This window comes from Pollicipes pollicipes, unplaced genomic scaffold (genome assembly GCF_011947565.3).
Source record: "Pollicipes pollicipes isolate AB1234 unplaced genomic scaffold, Ppol_2.1 Scaffold_3447;HRSCAF=4054_pilon_pilon_pilon, whole genome shotgun sequence".
NCBI lineage: Eukaryota > Metazoa > Arthropoda > Thecostraca > Pollicipedomorpha > Pollicipedidae > Pollicipes > Pollicipes pollicipes.
In genome coordinates, this window is record NW_023596297.1 from 33,127,661 (window position 1) to 33,150,762 (window position 23,102).

The 23,102-nt window shown below is 50.6% G+C and overlaps 1 pseudogene; it reads left to right on the top strand.

Annotated features, from left to right (window-relative positions):
• Nucleotides 1-23,102, top strand: part of LOC119092468 (soluble guanylate cyclase 88E-like) — a 68,161-nt pseudogene that overhangs the window by 3,827 nt on the left and 41,232 nt on the right.

The window sequence follows — 23,102 nt, forward strand, 5'->3', positions numbered from 1 at the left end:
ATCTCCAGCAACCTTGCAGGTTTTAAGAACAACAAAACGGCTTCCCACTCGTCTTTTGGAGTTACAAGTTTAGTTGAGTAAATGCAGCGCTCTTGGCTCAGTCCGTCACTGGCAGATCTCTCTCCAGCAACCTTGCAGGTTTTTAAGAACAAAGCGGTTTCCCGCTCCTCTTTTGGGGTTAAACGTTTAAGCTGACGTAAACTGCAGCGCTCCGAGTACCGTCAGGGCCGACCGCCAAAACGCACTTTATCGACCGTTGGGCCCTGCGTGACGAAACGCGCTACGCGAGCTTGCCATTCGGCGCGTGCCCTGGAAGGCTGGAGGTGCTCTGAAAGCGTGTCCTGGAAGGCTGGAGGTGCTTTGAAGCTCCTCCCGTTGAAAGGGTGGGGGCGGGAGCAAAGTCCGCCCGTAATGTCAGGGAATATGCAAGCTAAGACGACAAATTACCTAGCTCGCATTTGACAGCCACAATATATCTTCATCCAACTTTAGGGCACTGAATTAATTTCTTGTTGGTCAAACAGATATAGTGTGCGAAACATGGCATGTGGGTTTAATTATGCACACGCGTTTCGCCATCATTTATGTGCTCTTGTCAACATTTTAGGTTGCCTGGCATGCCAAGCATTTATACGTTACCACGAAACAAGACAAAATTTAAAACGAAGGAGGTTGGGGAACACTAAGATTCGACCCCAGGTCGCGCTCGCTCGCCGCGTACTCCTCCTTTCTCACGTGAGAAATTCAACTCGTGATTTACGTAAAGCCTCATCGGCCAATGACTTGTGAGTATTTAGAATGATGTTGAATGTGTTCTTTTGAAACGACGCACCTTGTGCTTACTGGAAAGAACGAAAACACTTCATTTTTCCGCTTTTTTCGTTCAGGACATACCTGCAAAAAAGCTAGCGTAGTACTTATCTCGACTGCTCCCGATCCTTGTCAGCGCGCGCAGTAACGGCGCCCCCGGGCCACCATCTCAACAGGTCAAACCTGGTGGTAAAGAATCTGGGCCAGTCCATGATGACCATTCTTCCGGAGCTGATAGGAAAGAAGATTGACGAGTGGTTCGACTTGGTTCGGCCGCTAGTCGAGTTCCGGTTTTCTGGGGTGAGTTTTGTTTTCCACCCCGCGTCTGCGCAGCGACACCCACTATGCCGCATCGATTAATACCCATCTTCCGTCTACAGCCACTGACCTCGTCGGGGTATTATCGCCCTCCGGGATAAATGAGCGTCATTCCGGAGCACTCTCAGCGCTGCTACGGGCGCGCGCAAGTTGTTTTGTATTCCGCGGGGGGGAGTGCACCCATCACCTGAGAGAAGGACAGCTATCCCTCACATAAATGTCTGCACACCACATAGCCCACACCGTGGATGCACGCAACCACAGATGCGAACAATACGCACTGTTCGGCGCACCATCACCGCACGTCATACGCGTCACAGGGCGGTTCGGGCTCAGGCCGCACTGCTGACTGCATGTGAGCGCGCTCCGCCGTGGCCGCCATACCATGTGACCGCATCACGAACGTCCGATTGGCGCCGCAGATACTGAAGAAGACGAACAACATATTTGAGCTGATCTCTATCGACGCGCCTTCCCGCCTCCGCTCCATGGACAGCAAGACCTACAACAATCACATGGTCGACAGCGACGACGAGATGTTCGTCAAGGAGAAGAACCTGCGACTGAAGGGTGAGGTGTCAGCGAGCCTACTGCGGCCGCATCGGCAAACGGAGCTCTGGAATTCTGCGAGCTCAACACTGAATGCTGAAGACGAATAGAGGGATGTTGACTGTGGTGATGCACAGCAGTCATGTGTTGTGAAAAGAGTGGGCACGGTTTCATATGCAGAGATAGTGTAAAATGATACATACAAATAATATATAATAGACGATAAAAGGTATGATGTATACAAAGATAAACATATAATGAAAGAAATAAAAAATAACTGTGAAATAGATGAATTTGGCGTCCGAATAAAAACGATCGAACTTAAATACGTATTCCGACTCATGTGCGGCAAAAGCAACGAGTTCAGACTCTGGCCCAGTTAATGTGGAGAGGATGAGCTCGGTGGGCTTAGACACGAGCTCAAGATACCGTCGCCAAAGCTGGACGAGACGCTCGACATAAGGATCCCAAAACTAGTCTTTCAATGAGCGCAGGAGAATTCAATATACACACACACACACACACACACATATATATATATATATATCGTTTTAGAGCCATAGACTGTCCATAAAGCGGAATGCACACAATCTATAAAGCAATGTGATGTTCATGGCCGACCGAGAAAGATGTGACGTAAAGATGATGGTTCCCTAGCGTTCAATTTAAATTAATATCACTATTTAGGGTCAAAATAGCACATATCTTTCTGTACTGAACTTCACTTCTATCTGCGAACGTCTCGCCCCAAGAAAAATATGTTTATTTCGGGCACATTCTGAGTGCGGTTTTGATTCGCAACCTGCCAGCATCCGGAGCCTAAACGATTGGAAAGAGTGCAGTCGTGTACACATTTTGATGCCTGTCGGCCCGAACTCGTCGCTAGCGCGCAGCGAGATGGCCGCCATCCAGCTGCCCTGCGTCGGCCGCGCCGGAGCGTCGTCTGGCCGCGTGGAAACGCACGCAGAGCGGTGACGACGCCGCGGCGTTACGGACCGCTGGACGGAAATTGGTGTGGCGGCGGGCTGTTGTTCGCATGTGCAGTAGAGCTCGCGTGCCGCGTCACGGCCATCGCGGTGGGCACAATACCCCTGAGGCGACACGGGGAGTAGCACACGTAGTGGCGGGGGATTAAGCGGGAGCATACAAGATCAGTACTTTTTGGTAACTTCTTGGGTGGTCTGGGCCAAACGTGGGGGTTGAAACGAACATCATGATAATGGAGCTCTGATAATGCATAACCGGATAAGGTTATCTAGACGCCACCGGCAGACTCACTGCGCCATAAGGATGCGCCAGTAATTATGTGCCACACTGCCGGTGCCATTTTTGTGGCGACACTCCAGGGACAATTCAACGATGAAATCAAAACTTCACAAAATTCTACGTCACTGCAGCACTTTGCAATTCCGCAGCACAGCAAGATGACCAAAGAGAGATACCGCACGAATCGGAAAACGCGGCATTCTTCGTTTACAACTGGACGACTTTGTTCCGTATGCGAAATGCTTTAAACAAAACAGTGCAATGGGAGGCGTACAGATGGTACCACTCAAGTGTAATGGGAGGCGTACAGATGGTACCACTCAAGTGTGATGGGAGGCGTACAGATGGTACCACTCAAGCGGGGGCCTCTGCCGCCAACGCGCTTCATATGGCTCACCGCGCCGCCATCGTCCCCTACCAACCCATGCTGCACAGCTAAGACAAACCCTTAGGCAGGTTCCCCTTCCCTGCCTCGTTCATGTCTCAGCTCGCTTACCCTTGAGCGGCTCGCGGGCGCTGACCTCCGTCTGCGCCCATCCAGGTCAGATGATGTACTTTGACGAGTGGCGGATGATCGTTTTCCTCGGCACGCCGGTCATGCCCGACCTGGAGGCCATGATCCACACGGGACTCTTCATCAACGACCTCTCCATGCACGACTTCAGCAGGTGAGGTGGCGATGCGCACAGCTGACGCGAGCGACAAGCGCGCCTCGAGAGGCGCAGAGAGCCGGAAATGTCTGCAAGGGGGGTCACGTCAGTGACGTTTGACGTTTGCTCATGAGTAAGGGACGAAGTGTTTGCAATGCACTGCATATTAATCATTCAATTTTTGATTCTGGAATGAAACAAAATTTGAAGTGATGGAAATAAAATGAGAGGATTTATTTGCATAGCGTCATATCAGTGTTACTGCTTTATGTAGCATACCGTAACTGATATTTCATGGGCACCCGCTTATGCAGCAATGCCGTTACGGCTTGAAGGGGATGCCCCATACTTGAATGTATTAAGCAATCATCAGGTATGATGAAATAAGCCCACTGATAAATATTGGCATACTTTTAAGTGGAAAAGACCGCTATCGACATTACATGTTCTCTATGTAATAAATGTACTCCTCAATACGTCATTGTTTGATTGTGGCATTGTGCCTTGCACAACATTGATTGAAAGCCAGTTGACGGCCGCTGTATCTGAAAATCGTGCTCACGAACGCCAGGATCGTGCTGTGACCGGAAATCGTGCTCACTAGTTAAAAAACTAGGGAGGTATAGGTCTTACGAAGGCCATGGCTGTAAACTGCGCAAACGATCTTCCAGACCGCTGTCAGCTCGAAGCCCCCTACAAATGTGGAATACTCCCTTTGGACTTTGGAAGTATTCCAATAGTCAGCTGATTTAATCTTGTCTTCGATATCTTCAAATGTGGAGCATTCCCTCTCACGCACTAGCCCAATCCGCAATTGTTATGTATTGAATCCGTTGGCATGTGTTCGATCCGTCCTCGACCCGTGTTCGCCGATCTCAAAAGACGCCGCTGTCAGCAGCACGGTTTTTAAGATGGATCGACCGCTGGCGTCACTACGGTTCCGCGACATCAATTCTTCTACCAAACCCCCACCGACAGGAGTGCTGCAACAATGCTTCCACTGACAATGCTTATACCGGACGTTAGTGCTGTGCGACAAAACTTGTACTGCAAATGTCACGCCCGTCGTTACTTCTTCCGCAAACACCTATACAGCTTTGGCCTATGCGCGACGTCGCCTCTACTACAAAAACCTATCCGTGACATTTAGTGCTTCACGACAACGTGGCATTCGAAAATGTATAACTGTTATTACTTTTACTACATAATCTTATGGCGCCTTTAAGTACACGCAATATCACTTTTACTGCTAAAACTTACCATGGAGTGCAAAATGCGTGTGGACAGCTAGTAGAGGTGAAGGAGCACCTCAGAGGTAGGAGGGAGCCCCATCTGGGCAAATCAATTTGTGGCACTTGGCGAATGGGCAAAGGCTGCAGTTGGGTAGCAAAGTATCAAGGCCGGGTCGACATTAGATCTGTCGCGCAGCACTAGAGCCTGATATAAGGCTGTACTTGGGTAGCAAAGTATCAAGGTTGGAGCCGCATCAGATCTGTCGCGCAACACAAGGGCCTGATATAAGTCATCGCTGCATATGTAACGCCGCGCTTCAGTGAACGCCAAGCCAGGGGTGTAGTTTTGTCTTTAGTCGGAGACCACATCCATCACTCACCTGTAGTGGGAGGCTATATCACCTCGGTGGTAAATACCGTGTTTCATCATTTTTTTTTTTAGCCGGTTTGGTGGCACCGCCCTGCTCAGTCTCCAAACTTTTTTGACACAATACGACAGTGGACCATATGTTTTTTTCGGCAACAACAAAATAGCGCGTAGAACTATTGTCGTGGGTCTATCAATCGCAATATTAACACCATTAACAATGTACCGACAATATGGAGTGGGCACGTGCAGTCTGATTTCAACCAGTCAAGTGCTCCCATGCGTTCGTTTCCTCTCCAGGATTTTGGTGAGGCTTAGGCTATGGAAACTGACGGTTAGAATTTGTGTAAGGTGGCATCTATTGTAGTGTAGTGTCTCATATAACTGCGGATCGAAAAAGTAATATCACTGATACGTAAAGGCGATATAGGCTTTTACCGCAAACGTAATAACTGGTATAAGCCTGTCTAAATATGTTTTTTATTACTTTTCAAGTTTTGCTGTGTAGCAGTCATGTCACATGGACCTCATTCTAGTGGAAAAAAATGTCGCGTATATATGAAGACTGTATGAGTATTTATTGTAGAACTAATGACTGGTTTATGTTTTTGCCGCATAAGGCTTGGCATGTAAAAGTCACGTCCTTCATGAGCTTTTGCAGTAGAAGTATTGTCGCGCGCAAGTAAAGACTGTATGGGCAATAACGGGCATAATATGCGATGGAATTTCTTTCGCGTAGCGCTCTTATTGTGTCCGAGTTTTTTAAACAGTAGAAGTAATGCCACGGATGGGCAAAGACTGCATAAGTACATTTCGTTGTGTATCACTCATGCCATGTATGAGTCTTTGCAGCAGAAGTAAGCTGTGCATAAGGAAAGCCTATATCATGCGCTTTGACAGGCGAAGTAATGTCGCGCGCAAGTAAAGACTGTATAGGCAATAACGGGCATAATATGCGATGGAATTTCTTTCGTGTAGCGCTCTTATTGTGTCCAAGTTTTTTACAGTAGAAGTAATGCCACGGATGGGCAAAGACTGCATAAGTACATGTCGTTGTGTATCACTCATGTCATGTATAAGTCTTTGCAGTAGAAGTAAGCTGTGTATAACGAAAGCCTATATCATGCGCTTTGGCAGGCAAAGTAATGTCGCGCGCAACTGATGCCACAGCACTGTTGCCGGTAGGAGTTGTTGGTCCGTGGCACCAGTGTGGTGACCCGGCCCTAACCCTGGCCCTGTCCCGTGTCGTGACGGGGGGCGCCGGCCGGCCGGCCGGCCCGCAGGGACCTCATGCTGGCAGGTACGCAGCAATCGATCGAGCTGAAGCTGGCACTCGACCAGGAGCAGCTCAAGTCCAAGAAGCTGGAGGAGTCCATGCGTAAGCTGGACGAGGAGATGCGCCGCACGGACGAGCTGCTGTACCAGATGATCCCCAAGGAGGTGGCCAACCGCCTGCGGAGAGGCGCTAACCCGGTGGACACGTGCGAGGTAGGCGCAGTGTCCCAGTCGCAAGGAGCGGATCAGAAGCTGTTCAGTGCCGGCTCCAGGCAGGAGTGTACGCAGGATTTTATAATGGGAGGGGGGCACAGCTCAAACGTTTTCACCAAATAGCTCAGTTTGGCGTGCCATAGGCGCGGTTCTTGCGTGGCGCAAAACAACATCGCATGTTCTCGACCGTCTCGTTTTAATGTCAACGTGGACTTTGTAAATGCAAAAAATTCAGTCGCGTGTATATATATATACATAAAACCTCACTGGGCGTTTGTAAAAACGCCGTGATGATCTAAAAACCAAGTTAAACGGACATTAACCATCTTTTCCATCAACTTAGAGAGCGATGAAGTGAGAGAAATAGGTCTATAGTGTAAAGGATCTAGTCCGCTTTTACCCGGTTTCAAAATAGGAACGACTATAGCTTCTCGCCAAGAGGCTGGAAAGTCCCCACTGGCCCAAAGCGCATTAAACGCCGCTAAAAGAGCGCAAAGCTCGCAAGGCGGCAAATGCTTGAGCATATCGTTGTGTACAGTATCCGGACCTTCTGACACGCTGCGAAGCTTGGCAATCGCCCATTCAAACTCGACCAGGGTGAATGGATCATTATAGGAGCGCAGCTCACTCGTTGAAAAATCCACTGCCGATTGCTCGCATTGCGTTCGGTGCCGCACAAACTGTGGGTTAGTGTTGCAACCTTCGCTGCGGTGGGCCAGCGCCCGGGCAATCTCGTTCGCAACTTCCAACGGGCGCGTCACGGCCTGTCCATTCACACATAGTACCGGAAGAGCTATGGGTGAAAACTGCCCAGATATACGCTTAATTCGAGACCAAACCTGCGATGTTAGCTTGAAGCAGTTCAGCGTACTCACGTAAGCATGCCAGGAAGCACGCTTCGCTTCCCATACGGTGCGCCGAGCAAAAGCTCCCGCCTTCTTGAAGGCTGTGAGGTTTTCTATACTGCTCCTGGCGTCAAAAGCCCGAAATGCACGTTTACGCGCCCGGATGGCGCTCCGACACTCCTCCGTCCACCACGAAGCAGGAGTACGTCGGGGAGCGCCAGACGTGCGTGGGATACAACTGTTTGCACACTCTAAAAGTATGTGGGTAAAATCCTCAATAGAGGGTACCGCCCTCTCAGGCTCAGTTACAAGCGATTCGTCGAGCCGAGTCTCAAATTCGCACCAGTCCGCTTTCTTAAAATTCCGGCGTTGTGGTCTAACACTCAACGCTCCACCTCTGTTAAACCGGACCCACACTGGGAAGTGGTCACTTCCCATGGGGTCATCTTCGACACTCCACTCGAGGTGTTGGACGAGCTGGGGACTGGAGAGGCTTAAGTCTAGTGCGGACGTCTGGCCGGACGGCATTGTAAAATGCGTACGAGTCCCTGTGTTTAAAATGCATAGTGAAACACCGTGGATAAAATTCTCACACAACCTCCCACGAGCATTGGTGACGTCACACCCCCATGCAGTGTGATGCGCATTCAAATCGCCTAGAAGAAGAAGTGGTGGAGGCAGTTCAGCCAGCAGAACCTAAGGTGCGCCAACTGAAAAGCGATGCCTGGTGGAAGGTAAAATGAGCAAACAGTGATGTGACGATGGTTGAAATAAAGCCGCACGGCCACGGCCTGAAGTGTGGACCGCAAGCCTAGCCTCCTCGCTGGCACGCTATGGTGAACTGCCAGGAGGACACCATCGTGAGCAATACTCTCCGTCAACACGTCGTTGCGAAACATCGCATATCCTTTCAAAGAGCAGAAATGCTCAGGCGCTAGCTTGATCTCCTGCAGCGCCACGGCTGCAGGAGAGACTCTGCTGACGACAGCCTGGAGATCGAGGGTGGTCGCCCTTACTCCTCTACAGTTCCAATGTAAAAACGCCTGTAAAAGGGCGCATTAAAAAATCGGTAAGACGTGAAGAGCTAAAACAAGTCCCGGCTTAAAGGAACTCGGCTGCGCCAGTTGTATGTCCAGACGCTTCAGACCGAGAGCTTCGGCTTAACTCCAGGGGGCCGTGCCCCACCCTAGGACGAATCCTTGGGCTACCTCCGTCAGATGGAGAAGGGCCTAGGGCTGGGGCACGCTTTACGCCAGCGAAACCCAGCCCGGAGTGGAGGCGGTGGAGGGCCCATCGGTGGGCCTCTGCCGGGGTTCGAGGCACCAGCGGGGGCCTCCACCGGCTTCCGTGGCGATGGAGTGCTGTTTCGGGGGACGGGCTCTTTGTCTGCCCCCGGGCAGGCGGCTTGCCGCCTTAGCACGCTCCAGTTCGGCCAAGCGCGCTCGCTTGGCCTCGCGGGCGCGCCTGTCAGCTTCCTGACGCTCCAGCGTCTCTGCCACACGCTAACAGGCACTGGCAAGAAGTGGCTGTGACAAAGGGACCGACTGGGTCGCAAACGAAGGCACGGCCGGCGGCGCGCGGGGACTCCGACCACGTCGAACCATCGTCAAACCGTTGCCCGTTGGTGATCCGGCACGCACCGAGGAGGCCAGCGGTGCGGCGTCTACCGACTGCTCGATCGGCGAAGAGGGAGCTAGGAGTGCCGACTGGGAGTCGGGAGTTCGGACCGAGGGAACAACCGACAGGCCAAACGACCTCAGAAGTCCCACGAACTGAACTGCCGTCATGTTCTCGATGGCATTACTTTGTGGCAACGAAGTTTTCACTTTGGACGCGTATGACGTTTTAGGATGGCTGTCGTAAAATTTCCCAGCTTCACGAAAAGAGAGTTTTTAGAGGTTTTTATCGATATAATTTCCTTTTCTTTTGCGTAGGCCGGGCATGTACGGTCGTACGTCGTGTGTGGGAGTTGGTCCTTGCTGCAGTTGACGCAGTGGGGTTCAGTAGAGGTGCAAACTTCGTCCGTGTGCTCGAATAACGCACATTTGCCACATGCTGGGCGGTTCCGACAGTGGAGCTTGGTATGGCCAAATCGCTGAGATTGGTAGCACCGCATGGGGTTGGGCATATACGGGCGAACCTTCACTCGGGCGTATCCAACAGTATCTCAGCCGGCAAATCGGTGGAACTAAACGTCAGAATGAGGTTGTTGGTGGGCAACAGCTCTCCTCCCCGTCTGACGAGAATCCTGCAAGCGCTCGTCACACCAAACTCCGAGAGCTCCTCGACTATCTCGTTTTCGGCAACGTCTCGAAGATAAAAACAATTTACCACGCCCCTGGATGAATTTTTGGTTTTATATGGTGTTGTTGATATCAACACAGTCGTTTCGTGCTTTCCACTCTCATCCCGAACAGTATACGTAAATTCCTTGGCTGTCATGGCCCTGCTTACCTCCAGACCACTCACGAACTCTACTTCTATTTTCCCATCGCTGAGCTTGTCGCACCTGATGATTTTCCCAAACCTGTCGCAACCGTTCCGTCTCTGAAACGGTGAGAGGGAAGCCAGCTTAATCTCTTCACTACCGAAGATCAGAATCCGCGGACCAGGGGGCGCAGATTCCTCTCTGCACCCTGGGGCTATCGAGGTCCCCCCCTTTCGGAGGATGGGTGTTTTTAATGTTAGAAGAAGCCATAAAAAGGTGGTTTTCATTTCGGCACCGAGGCTCCCCACCCACCGCGGAGCCCAACTGGGGGACGGCCCAACACTCCCTCGGGAGGTGGTCACCGCCAGGGCTACCCCGGTGCTATACGGGGCGAACGACGCCTCCCCCGCGGCCAGGTGTAGCCGGCGAGACCCCTCCCCGTCCTGACCGTGGTTCAGCGCCGCCACCCCTTGACCCCTTAAGCCGCTGCGCGCGGCCAGGCGCCCAAGCGGAGACCCGCAAGGAGCACCCAACCGCAACGCGAGCGACAAGCCGCTAGACCCCTGTTGGGCCCCACGGGCCCCCCGCGCCCCCGGATATCCTGGCCAAAGTGGAGTGTTGGGACGCGCCGTGACTAACCCGCACGACGCGCCCCTCAGTCACCAGGATCCGATCAACCCGGGGACGTGGGCGAGGGGGCAAGCGCGACCCCGATAAAACGAGGATGAGGAGTGGTGATAGGGCCGGATGCGGGAGTGCGGGTAATGTGAAGGGAGCGGGCGGGACAAGGAGCAGGAGCTCACGTACCGGCAGGGTCGCCACGCCCTGAGAGGACCAGCTTGCGCTGTCCACCCGTTACCGGAGCTGGGATCCGAGGGGGCGCTAGTCCCCTACTACCGGCCGAAGCCGGTGCCCCTGCGGGGAGTCGCGTGTATATATTGCATGTCATAAATTTACCAAGCAGCACGTGCTCCCGACAGCTACTGAGTGCGAACACCCCAGATCCTAGGAATCAAGTCAAAATGTCTGCCTGCATTGTTTGAAGGTCCATAGCCGTCATACATTCGCGGGGGAATTTTGAAGCACGCGTTTGCCGGAGCGGCCGAAAAGATTGCCAACAATTTTTGACCAGCTTGTTGTTTATCGGCAAAAGATGTGCACAACTTACGAACTGCACGCGACAGCATTTGTCTTTGAGAGATTACGAACAAAAGTACCCGTTGATGACAAACATTGAGGGAAACGTTCCCACTCGAGATTTAGAGGCATTCTACTTTATTACTGTAATTAATTAAATTTTACTCTAAAGCTATTCCGAACTCATATCTTAACCGGATCCTTGGAAAATGAACTATGGCAAGGGAACAGACTGGGCTGCTTTTGTTCACAAGCGCTGAATGCATGCAATATGGATGGAATGTGAGATCTTTGGCCCCGTAGGGAATGACAATTTAGTTAGGCTAATAGAATCCTGACCAATTATCATCATATGCGACGGCATGTCGCCTAGGGATTGCTTTCCGTCGGTGGCATTGGCTGTCATAATCGCACGATGACAGGATAAGGCGAGTGACACTCAAAATGCGCACCGGCATACCATCAGGAACAGGCCTCGCTAAAACGACATAATGCGTCCTTTTGTGCTGCTTCAAACGTGCATTGTCAACAGCCTTATTGTTTTTCACTTTATCTGGCGGCCAAGAGCGTTCAGCACACAAGGGCTGAAATGATCTGCGCTTGTTAAATGCTTATCTAGAATTAAATGAAGTCAGAAATGGCAATGTCGTCAGCTTTAGCGCCCTGTATATGAGAATGCGCATGTACAGGCAACATAGTCTTGCACGCATTCTCATCGATGCAGTTCATTATGGTCTCGGAGTAGTTTTAGTGTCAGCGTTTTAAATTTTAAGACGTTTGTTCGCAAAAAGGTACTCACTGAAGCTACGTACATAGCCGTGAATTGCTCATTTTCTCCTCTGCGCAAGACTGGCTGCTGATGCAGCCGATGACGGAGGCTCATTGGTTGCCTCACCATTCCAGGTGTTCGACAGTGTCACGATCCTGTTCTCTGACGTCGTCAACTTCACCGAGATCTGCAGCAGGATCTCGCCCATGCAAGTGGTTTCCATGCTGAACTCAATGTACTCCATTTTCGATCAACTGACGGAGCTTAATCGAGTGTACAAGGTGAGCAACAGCTTGAGCTCAACGAACTCATCTAGCGCTGACCACATCTGTTCGCCATCGTACGTGAACTCGGCGAGATTCAATGCACTTCGGGCGCGTGCGATGGCAGACCTAAGGCTCCCTTTGCCTGAGAATACAGCTCCCTACGCCCGGCACCGCCTGACTTCTGTCCGGCACCGCGTGACCTCTGCCCGACACCGCGTGACCTACTCCCGGCACTGCATGACCTACTCCCGGTACCGCATGACCTCTGTCCGGCACCGTGTGACCTCCGCCCGGCAGCGCGTGACCTAATCCTGGCACCGCATGACCTACTCCTGCCACCGCATGACCTCTGCCTGGCACCGTGTGACCTCTGCCCGGCACCGCGTGACCTCTGCCCGGCACCGCGTGACCTACTCCTGGCACCGCATGACCTCTGTCCGGCACCGCGTGACCTCTGTCCGGCACCGTGTGACTCTCTGCCCTGCACTGTGTGCCTTCTGTTTGGCCAACGCTAACGGATCTGCCTCCTCCAGGTGGAGACGATCGGCGACTCGTACATGGTAGTGGACGGCGCTCCCGAGAAGCGGCCCAACCACGCCGAGCGCATCTGCGACATGGCGCTGGACATGCTGGATGGTATCAAGGGCCTCACAGACCCCTCCACCGGTGAGCTGACGCGAAGGGTCCCGGGGACCCCGATGACGCTAGCCACGAAAGCGGTGTCGACCAGCAAGGCGTCTTTTCCTAGTGCGGGACGAATTAGATGACGGCACACGTGTGCTTTGGGGGGGAGGGGGTCGAAGCGCCAGCAGGCGAGAGTGGTCTTCACCTTGCTGCGGGCGCTTCGACACGCCACGGCCGGAGGATATAACGCGCAAGCGTGGGGTGTAAAGGTACCGTATATTGAGTCACGACTTTATGAGACGCTGCAAGTCCTCCACAGTATGTGCCTCAAAATGCGGCAGGGCACTTTGGATCAAGCCTTTGAACAGCCCTCTCGCACAATAATGAGCAGATATGATCAGGGCTGGCAGAGCTTCATCATGGATCTGAAACAAAACCGCATAACACAAGTCGTCTGTGGAAAAATAACTATTCAGGTCTGGCAGCTTTGGCAATTCATGTTGATCAACGATATAAACGAATGAAGAATGATTTGCATGTTTGTTGACCGTGAGGGATGTATTGCAAAACACGTCGAAGTTCTGGATTTATATTATTTGCAATACATTAGGATAGTTCCCTACACAGTTTGCATGTGCTTAATCCCCTCCATTTAGGCCATAACCACCGCTGCATGTGTTGTCACACCACCTTGGTGAAGCCACTGGTGAGGCATGTCTCCACCGCAGACTTTCTTCAAAGCCGCCCAGAACCGGTGTAGGACTGCCAAGCATTGTCCGGTCCTTATGGTCACTGCAGCCCTCGGCTGACGTGCAACCGGAAGGGGACAAATGGCGTAGCGATTGTTGAGTTTCGTGAATTTCGGTGGGAGCCACGATGGTCCAAAAACATTAGTTTTGGCTGTCGACTTTGCCGTTTAAATGAAAGTACATATCGTTGCCGAACTAAACCTGGCTAATGATCGATGGGCTCGATTTGCATGGGCCATGGCCTCGGGCACTAGCGCATGCGCGCGTTATGATTGGTCGGCGAGAGCTTCGGAGACCCGCCTGTCTTACCATGTATTCAGTCCCAACGCGATTGCCTTGCTACAGCCTGTCTCCTGCCCAGACTGGCGGATGGATTTGTGGGGGCTTCGCAGCAAGGCTTCGCAGCTACAGCTTTTCCAATACCGGTCGGCGTTGTTTTGGCGCGTGCCCCCAGTCAGGTTTACAATGCTTCCATTTGCGGTAAACTTATCCTCATGGCGTGAAGTCACGTTTGTTGACCATGCTTTCCCTGTTCTCACTGCCGTTTAGACTGCTTTTGATATTACGAAGCGCCGCATTCCGCTTGAGTTTTGACGGCTGATTTTGATTCTAGCTACCATTTTACTATCTTTACTTTCTTGCTTACTGTGTACATCACGGTGTCTCCAAGCTGGTGTAGACATGAAACCAAAAGCGCTGAAAAGACTTTCAGGAAAGTAGTGTGAATTATGTAGTCTCCTTCCAAATGGACCTCTTTTCCAAGAGAAGATCCGTCCGCGTTTCCCGGGACTCCCGGTCGATGTTATTAACGATAATGACCGCACGGAAAGGTGGTCAGTCAATTGTGATCGCTGCTCCCGGATGCGCTGCGCTGGAGATGCCCTCTACATAGTCGACCGAACAAGCACATGGCGGCTTCCAATGACACCGAACCTGACATGGCCCTCGCAACCGAGCGCAGTGATTTCCTTATCAATCGGAGAGAATACGAGAACGGAACGCGGCGACAAAAATATGCTTAGCGGCTCGACGCTCTCTGGGACCTGATCCTGTCGCGGAGCTCCTGGACCGCTTCACCTACATCTGGGATCACATAATCTGATCGACCGACTGGCCAGCATGCGGTTTCAAACAAATTATCGTGAATTGCCTATTTACTTACCCCCCCCCCCTCCCACAAAAAAGGAAAATTGGTTAGTACTGTATCGAGAAGCTAAGGGTGGAAGGTATTGCACCTTAGACGCAATGTCTCACGTATTCCATGATCATTCGATATATTTTGCATAGGTTCTCATGTAAATGAGTGCAAAATGATCTCTTTATTCTTATACATCTGTGTTGTGCCCTTCCGTCATAGCTCAGATTTGGGGACTTTAAGATGCCGACAGATAAATTTGCTTACGCATATCATGCGGCGACTTTCAACCTGGGACTTCCACAATTTAAGTATATATATGTATAAATGCCTGGCTTTTTTAATTCCCTATTTTTATGGTGCTTGACTAGCATGCATGTAGATTTTAAGGCAACGTTATACGAAGCAAAAGAGCAAAAGTGACATTTTACTCGATTCCTTAGGATGTTAGGTAGTCCCAACTTCGATTTGGTCGCAAGGGATAACATTGGTTGTCCTTTGCTGTTTCCTGTTCCATTGAGAATGCGTGCACGTCATTTCGCGTCCATAGTTCATTTAGTCTGCCAACAGCGAATTTTTTCGGCATCGAGACTAGACAGGAGCCTGGATCCCAGCAGCGGATACTACGCGACATAAAAACCTTCGATGACTGCGATCCATTCTAATGTGACAATGTTCGTGCTACAAGCATCTCTCATCAAATGGAAGCCAACTCCGTGCTGCCGAACGCCCGACACAGCATCGCATCAGGCCACCGTAGCATGCAGTTGGACGTTGTTATTAATCTCTATTGGTCACAACGCTTATCAGGGCTTTGCCTTTGATTGAAGGGAATGTTTCACGGCTGAAGATATTGAAGCGAGCATTCGATGTGATGAATCAAGCTGACATATAACTATTGGTATTCCCTTAAGTGGAAAAGACTGCTCCAGAAAGCACAATTTTGCTTTTATTGAAGATGCTTCTCAATGCCTCATGGTTGATAACGCTAACGTACCTCGCTCAACATTCATTGAGAGCCAACTGACACCCGTTTTATCCGAAAATAGCGCGCACGAACGCCAGATATGAACGCCTCGACAATTACATTTTTCCTCACCTTGATCGCCGCATGGTTCATGGAGTGCAAGGATTTAAATGACGTTATTATGACGTCATGAGTACCAAGGTGACTCAAGTGCTCTCCCCAAAATACCTTTCTCCGTTTCCGCCGGCGTGCAGCTCAGAAGCTAGAAGGATTTAGATCTTAAGAAGGGCGATTTAGATCTTAAGAAGGGGATTGGGAACAACACCGAAAGGTTTCAAGATGGCTTTTTTAGTTCCAAACCCGACATAAATGTGAAACACTCCCTTTGAGGTGCAAAAAGCACCCTACCATGGTATTGCCAGAAATAAGTGGATGCGATAGTTTTGCCCCCCCTTTATCCGACGGAACATTGCATGTGCCTATGCTACTGCGCACGACTGCAGGGGCGGATCCAGAGGGGGAGCCACGGGGACATGCCCCCCCCCCCCTTGGACCCCGAAGAGTTTAACACAAAACGTAACAAAACTGAGTATCTCTCGACTTTCAGGCGACCAGGAACAGTTGTGTGCGAAGTTGAAGGGCCTATGATAAGCTAAAAAATTATTCAATAATTGGAAAAGTTTATAACTGAAATTCTAGGCCTCATTACGCTGTCTAGGGACTCCATATTGTTGCCGAGGAGCCTATATGTCCACTTGCAGGATTATCGCGATCGTCATGGAGCATTCCACGTTGTCCTTCATTTCCTTGCATTTGTTCGGAGGGCCTTGTGCTGTTGTTGGGGCCCTTCATGTTAGCGTGCCGGCGTCCCTCTTGTCAATCACGGGCCCTTCCACGGATTCTTTCCGTCTGCCAGAAAGGCTCTGTGTGCTAAAGCCGGGGTCCCATATCTTAACCTGCCGGGGTATCCTCGGTTGTATTATCGGTTGTTCGGCGGCCCTTTACGTGGGCTTCGGTTAACCTACCGACACACTTGCGATATGCTCATGGGCCCTCTGCATTGGTCTAGGGACTTCCCAATGCTTTGCCACTTGCTTAGGGCCCTACACTCTAAACGGTGGCCCATTCGATGATCTGCTTGGGCACACTCAGTCGTTCGGGGGGCCCTCCGTCCTGGGTCTTGGGTACTTCTCGTCTGAATAGGGGAGGGGGGGGCCTATGCCCTTGTGGGGGCCCATCTGATAACCTGCTCGAGCACATTCGATCGTTCGGGGACCCTATACATTGGGCCTTGGGCACGTGCTTTTTGAATGGGCCCTACGCACTTGGCGCCCCCCCCCCCCCCCCCTGTTCGCCTCCTCGGCCACACTGGATTGCTCGGGGGGCCCTGCACATTGGCTCTTGGTGTTTGAATTTAGAGCCTTCTGCTCCTATCGGGGTCATCTGATAACCTGTTCGGGCACACTCCATCTCCAGGAGCCCTCCGCATCGGGTTTTGGGTACTTCTTAGTTGAATGGAGAGCCTTCCGCTCCTGTCAGGGCCCTTCTGATAAACTGCTGTGGTCATTCGACCGCTCGGACACACTCAAATACCTGGGGGCCCTCCACATTGTGTCTTGGGTACTTCCTATCTGAGTTGAGTACTATCTTGGTATCTATCCACATCCACTATCCACATCCTATCTTGGGTACTACACACTTGTCGGGGACCTCACTTGTTCGCCGCTTCGGCCACACCGGATTGTTCTGGGGCCCTATATATTGAGTCGTGGTATTTGAATTTAGGGTCCACACTCCTATCTGGGCCACCTGATAATCTGCTCGGGTTGTACTGCATCTTTCGGGGCCCTCCGCACTAGGTTTTGGGTGCTTCTTATTTTAATGGAGGGTCTTACCTTCTTGTCGGGCCCTTCTGTTAAGGTGCTCGAGCACATTCAATCACTCTGAGGCAATTTATATACGGTCTTCGATGCTCCTTATCTGAATAGAGGGCCCCACGCTCTTTTTGTGAACCTTGTCTGTTAAATTGCTCGGGCACACTCGATCATTTGGGGGTCATCTTCATTGGGTCTTGGGTACTTTCTATTTGAATGGAGGGCCCTATGCTTATGATGGGGGCTCCTATATGTTAACCTGCTCGGGGGCACGCGATCATTTAGAGTCCTACACATTGCGTCGTGAGTATTTCTTATTTGAATGGGTGGCCCTATGCTCTTGGCGGGCTCCACCTATATAGCTGCTCGGACTAGTGGCAGATGCAGAGGGGGGGGGGGGGAGGGGGCGAAGGGGAGGCACGGGCCACGCCCCATGGACCATGCCGAGGCGGCTTAAGGCTCAGAAGAGGCCCATAACCGGCCGGACGGACGCATTTCTCTTACAGCAAAAACCCAACAAAAGTGGACGCCTCTGCACTTACAGACGACCAAGAACAGTTGCCAGCGATAGTAAAGAGTTCATAAGCAAACGAAGTTTACTCTTCGCTGATTGGCAAAGTGTTGCTTGGGGGAACTTTTGTGGCTCATTACGCTGTCTAGAGGCATTATGTTGTTGGTTGCCTGGCCCTATATGTCCACTTGCCGGGTCATTGTGATCGCTAAGGAGCTTTCCACGTTGCGCTTGATCTCTTTGCATTTTCTCGCAGGGTCCAATGTTCTGCTGGGACGCTATCTGCCTCCATGCCTAAGCGCTGTTGATCAATCGGGTTTTCCTCCGCGGATTCTTCCCATTTGCACGAAAGGCTCTATACACTTTTTCCGGGGCCCATACGCCAGGGCGCACTCAGTTGCTCAGGGGCCCTTCATAAAAGGGTCGGGTTTTTCCACTTGCTTGGGGGCCTTGTGCCGTTGCTAGGGCTTTTATAAGGTAAGGCACGGAGACACCCGATGTTCGGGGCCCCTTTAGTTTGATCGAAGGGTCTCTCCCTTTGGTCTCACTTGGGGAGGACTCTTCACTCCTAGCGAGACTCGTGTTGTTAACCTGTTCATTCACTCTTGATCGCACGGGGGTATTAATTCATGGTCTTGGATCATTCCCATTTGCTCTGAGGGTTCTATGCTATGGCCGGGGTTGTGTGTGTCAGCCCGCCGAGGTAGTACCGATCGTTTAGGGTCCACCATGTTGGTCTTGGGCTCTTTTTGCTTGCTCTCAGGACCGTATACTTGTTGACGGGAGCCTGTTTATTGGCTTCCTGCGCCAACCATGATCGCCCGGGTTCCGTCCGCACTGGCCTTGGTGCCTTAGCCTTAGAGCAGCGGTCGAATATGTGACGGTTAATTTTTACGCGCAATCGTCGAACGTGATTGTACATGCTGCTGAAGTCGTGTGTGTCATTTCCATTGGCTATCAAGTGTGTGACACTTAGTATACTAGTGCATCACGCTCTTAGCATATTTTGAATGTTAGAATATGTTGTACTCCTTTATAACAAAGGGAAAATTCTGCATTAGTCATCAGCCATCAGCGGATTACATCACCCAGCCGGCTAGCCGTAAATACATAAGCTAGGAGTCAAGGTCATGCTTGGTTCTAATGGTTGTTAGTAGCCAACTCAAGTTTATTTTGCCTGTTGTTCCGAAACACTTAGCTTCAAAATCACAGCATTTAAACTAATCTGTAGAAGTGAGTGAGCTCTATGTGTATGCATGCGTAGCACGCCTGGCTTTACACGGCTGTGCGCAGTAGCATGGGTTTTCGTATTTATTAAATAAATGAACAAGTATATGTATATATATATATATATATATATATATATATATGTACATATATATACACATATATATATATATATATATATATATATATATATATATATATATATATATATATATACATATTATATATACAACACACACACACATACTATATATATATATATACTATATATATATATATAGGACTTGTCTTTAAATGCAATGACCGAAATGCAATGATATTTTTTGGAGGGAGCACAAACTCCAGGGGGCCCCACAATGTTGCGTGCCCCCTCTCCCTTGACGAAATTCTGGATCCGCCCCTGCACGATTGTGTGCTACGCGTCCATCATGCTCGCGTCAAAGTCCAGAAATGTTCGTCCTTGGGTTGAATTCGGGTCTAAGTTCAAGGTGTCCATGAACAGACAGATTATCTCGCCTCCCTTTAAGACGAGTATTAATCCAGACATAACTTTGGACACGTTCGAACTCAGACTGATGGCATGTGGGACGATGATGATAGACGAGATGATGATGGCGATGATAATTGACGATGATGATAGATGAGATAGTGGCAGCGGCATGACCTTAATCTAATAGGTTTTCCACCAATTCTCAGACCACCTCACACGTTTGGAGAAAGCGCTCAGTTCTCCCGCGAACATAAAAAATGCGTTCAATTCCAGGATGAAGGCCTATTCCCAACCAAACACCCCCTGGGCCTTATCTGATGGCACCATACGCACAACGGTATTGCGAACGGGCTGCAAAAGAGGCACACGCTTTACGAAATGCGATGAAATCTTTTGTTTGTGTGAGCAGCCCGACGGGGCAAAACACCGCCGTCAGCTCCTCAGGCTCGTATCTTCGAACCCAGCAGGCGGCACCAAAAGGTTTAGACTGAAAAGGTATCCTCATCCTCCGAATCGCATCAGTTATGCTGTCATCTCAGCCACCGCCAGGATCCGAGGTTGATGAAACACCCTCCGCTGATATTCGGACATATCCCCACTTTCAATACATGCTAGTTTTACCTCTGTCTTATCAGGTCAACGGCACAGGACATCGTTCTGTGAGATTTGCAGAGCAAAAAGGTGGTCATTGCTAGCGGACTGGCGCACATCAGACATCAGCACACATCAGACATCAGCACACATCAGACATCAGCACACATCAGACACACATCAGACATCAGCACACATCAGACACACATCAGACATCAGCACACATCAGACATCAGCACACATCAGACACACATCAGACATCAGCACACATCAGACACACATCAGACATCAGCACACATCAGACACACATCAGACATCAGCACACATCAGACACACATCAGACATCAGCACACATCAGACACACATCAGACATCAGCACACATCAGACACACATCAGACATCAGCACACATCAGACACACATCAGACATCAGCACACATCAGACATCGGCACACATCAGACACACATCAGACACATCAGCACACATCAGACACACATCAGACATCAGCACACATCAGACACACATCAGACATCAGCACACATCAGACACACATCAGACATCAGCACACATCAGACACACATCAGACATCAGCACACATCAGACACACATCAGACATCAGCACACATCAGACACACATCAGACATCAGCACACATCAGACACACATCAGACATCAGTACACATCAGACACACATCAGACATCGGCACACATCAGATCAGACACAGACACATCAGACACATCAGATCAGATCAGATCAGACACATCAGATCAGCACACATCCTTGGCGCTGAAATGTCGCGAGTGTGTTTTACAGCGCACTGTATACATGACCTGGTTCTGTTTAGTGGATCGGGGAAGGCGGAGTGGGTAAAGAATAACCGTTATCAATTTCCCTCACCATATCACAGCTGACTGGAGAACACAGCAGTACAAAATTTTGAAGCCGGCGTCAAAGAAGTCCATCACACAGTTCTATCTTGAACCAAAACGGCTGCCATGCATGAAGGGTGAGGAAGCATTCCAGGTTAGAGCACGCCCGTAACATTCCTAAGGATCGCCCAAAGTAGTATTAGTATGCTAACGATGATTGGGGCTTAAGAGTGCGCCAACGGCCGAGGTGATTTTGAGACCCGAGCTGAATTAACTAGCCACCGCAGACGCATGTTAAGTACCTCTGCTACGAAAAACTCATCCTCACCGTTGTGTTTACAGCACATTCGTATGCATCCGATTGAAACGGTTTGCTCTCAGTCCCAATCTCACACAACTTTGGTCAATGTCATCTGTTCATTTTGAGTTGTCAAACACAACTGAGTGTTGCTGAGAATTGTTGATAATGAACATATTTTTATTACAACTGATTACCAACTGCAACACCCCTATCCTCGTAATCTAAAGTCGTGTTTGCTATCACCGTCAGACCATACGTAATAGCTGAGTGGATAAACGATGCAACGCACTTTACACAGCTAGGGCCATAAGACACACAAAGGTCCGAGGAGTTAAACTAAAAAGCTTCGGAGTATGAGAATGGCCGAAGTTCTTCGTGATTAGCCATGTCCTCGTCCCCCACAACCAAACATACGTTGCGCCGCTGACGGCCGTCATGAACCGTGCCTTCGGCGCCCAAGGCGGAAGGGGTACGTGCCGCCATCCCCCTGGATCCGTCCCCTCCAGAACTGCTGTGAAGCTAGAATTAAATCCTTTTTTGAACGATGCGAAAATTCACAACGTAAATTGTCTTTCGCCAAAATACAATGGGCCAAGATGTGTTGAAAAAAATGGGGTCAAGGGTTAGGTCGTCGGGCTTTTGGCTCATTCCCTCCCCCCCCCCCCCCGATCATTTACAAAAGTTGACACTCCTGACGTCGAAAATTATACAGCCAAGCAGAAAAGATAAAAGTGTATGGGAATGACCGAAGCCGTTGATACATCGCATTTCTAGCGTCTGGCAGAGGCACATGGGGACTTATGTGCCTGTGCAAAAAGGTTCATGATCGGTGGCCTGCGAAACGCCGGCCCCTGGGAGTGACATTCGAGTCATCACCCTAGCGTTTCGCTCAAGTTCAGTGATACAGCCGATCGTCCAAAATTGCAAATGGCCCATGCGCTTTGCGACGAAATGGGACACACAAGTAACATGTCGCCCGCAGTATGTGGTGAGTTACAGAATAAGCGCATGACTCGATTGCTTCCCCAAGCCCGAGACTGGTGCGTCGCGTATGTATGGTTCACATGACCGCAATCGGCACGGGTTCACCTCCTCACGCCCCGCTGTTCACGAGCACGACTGTCACACCGCCGCTGTGGCTCCACTGCCCTGAGCTTACTGCTAGCCATGCCGTCCCGAAGCTGCCGCGATTTACGTGTAAAAACGCAGTGATGGCGCTTTTACAGGCGAATTGTAGCAGCTTTGTATGCAGCAGCTTTGCGGCAGTATGCTGCCGGAAGAGGCAGTGATGGCGGGGAAAAGAATGTTGCTGGAGGAGGCGCTTGGTGCGTGCAAGGTGCCTGAGCTGCGCGTCTGGCCAAAGCGTCGGTGAGCTCACTACCAGGTGTACTGACGTGACTGGGACTCGAGCGTGCATAAAAAAGGCTTGCAGTCCAGTTCACCGCAGTGAGGCACAATAAAATGTCCTTTTCAAGGAGGCTGAGCGGATAAAAGCTCTCAAAGAAAGAAGAATAGTTAAAGAGTTTGTTCAAAAAGAAGTGTAAAACCCGTCACCTCCCTTGTTATAACAATACGTATCCAAACTAGCATCAGTTCCGGCGTAGAAACCGAGGCATGTGGCGGCAGTGAAGGCGATCGG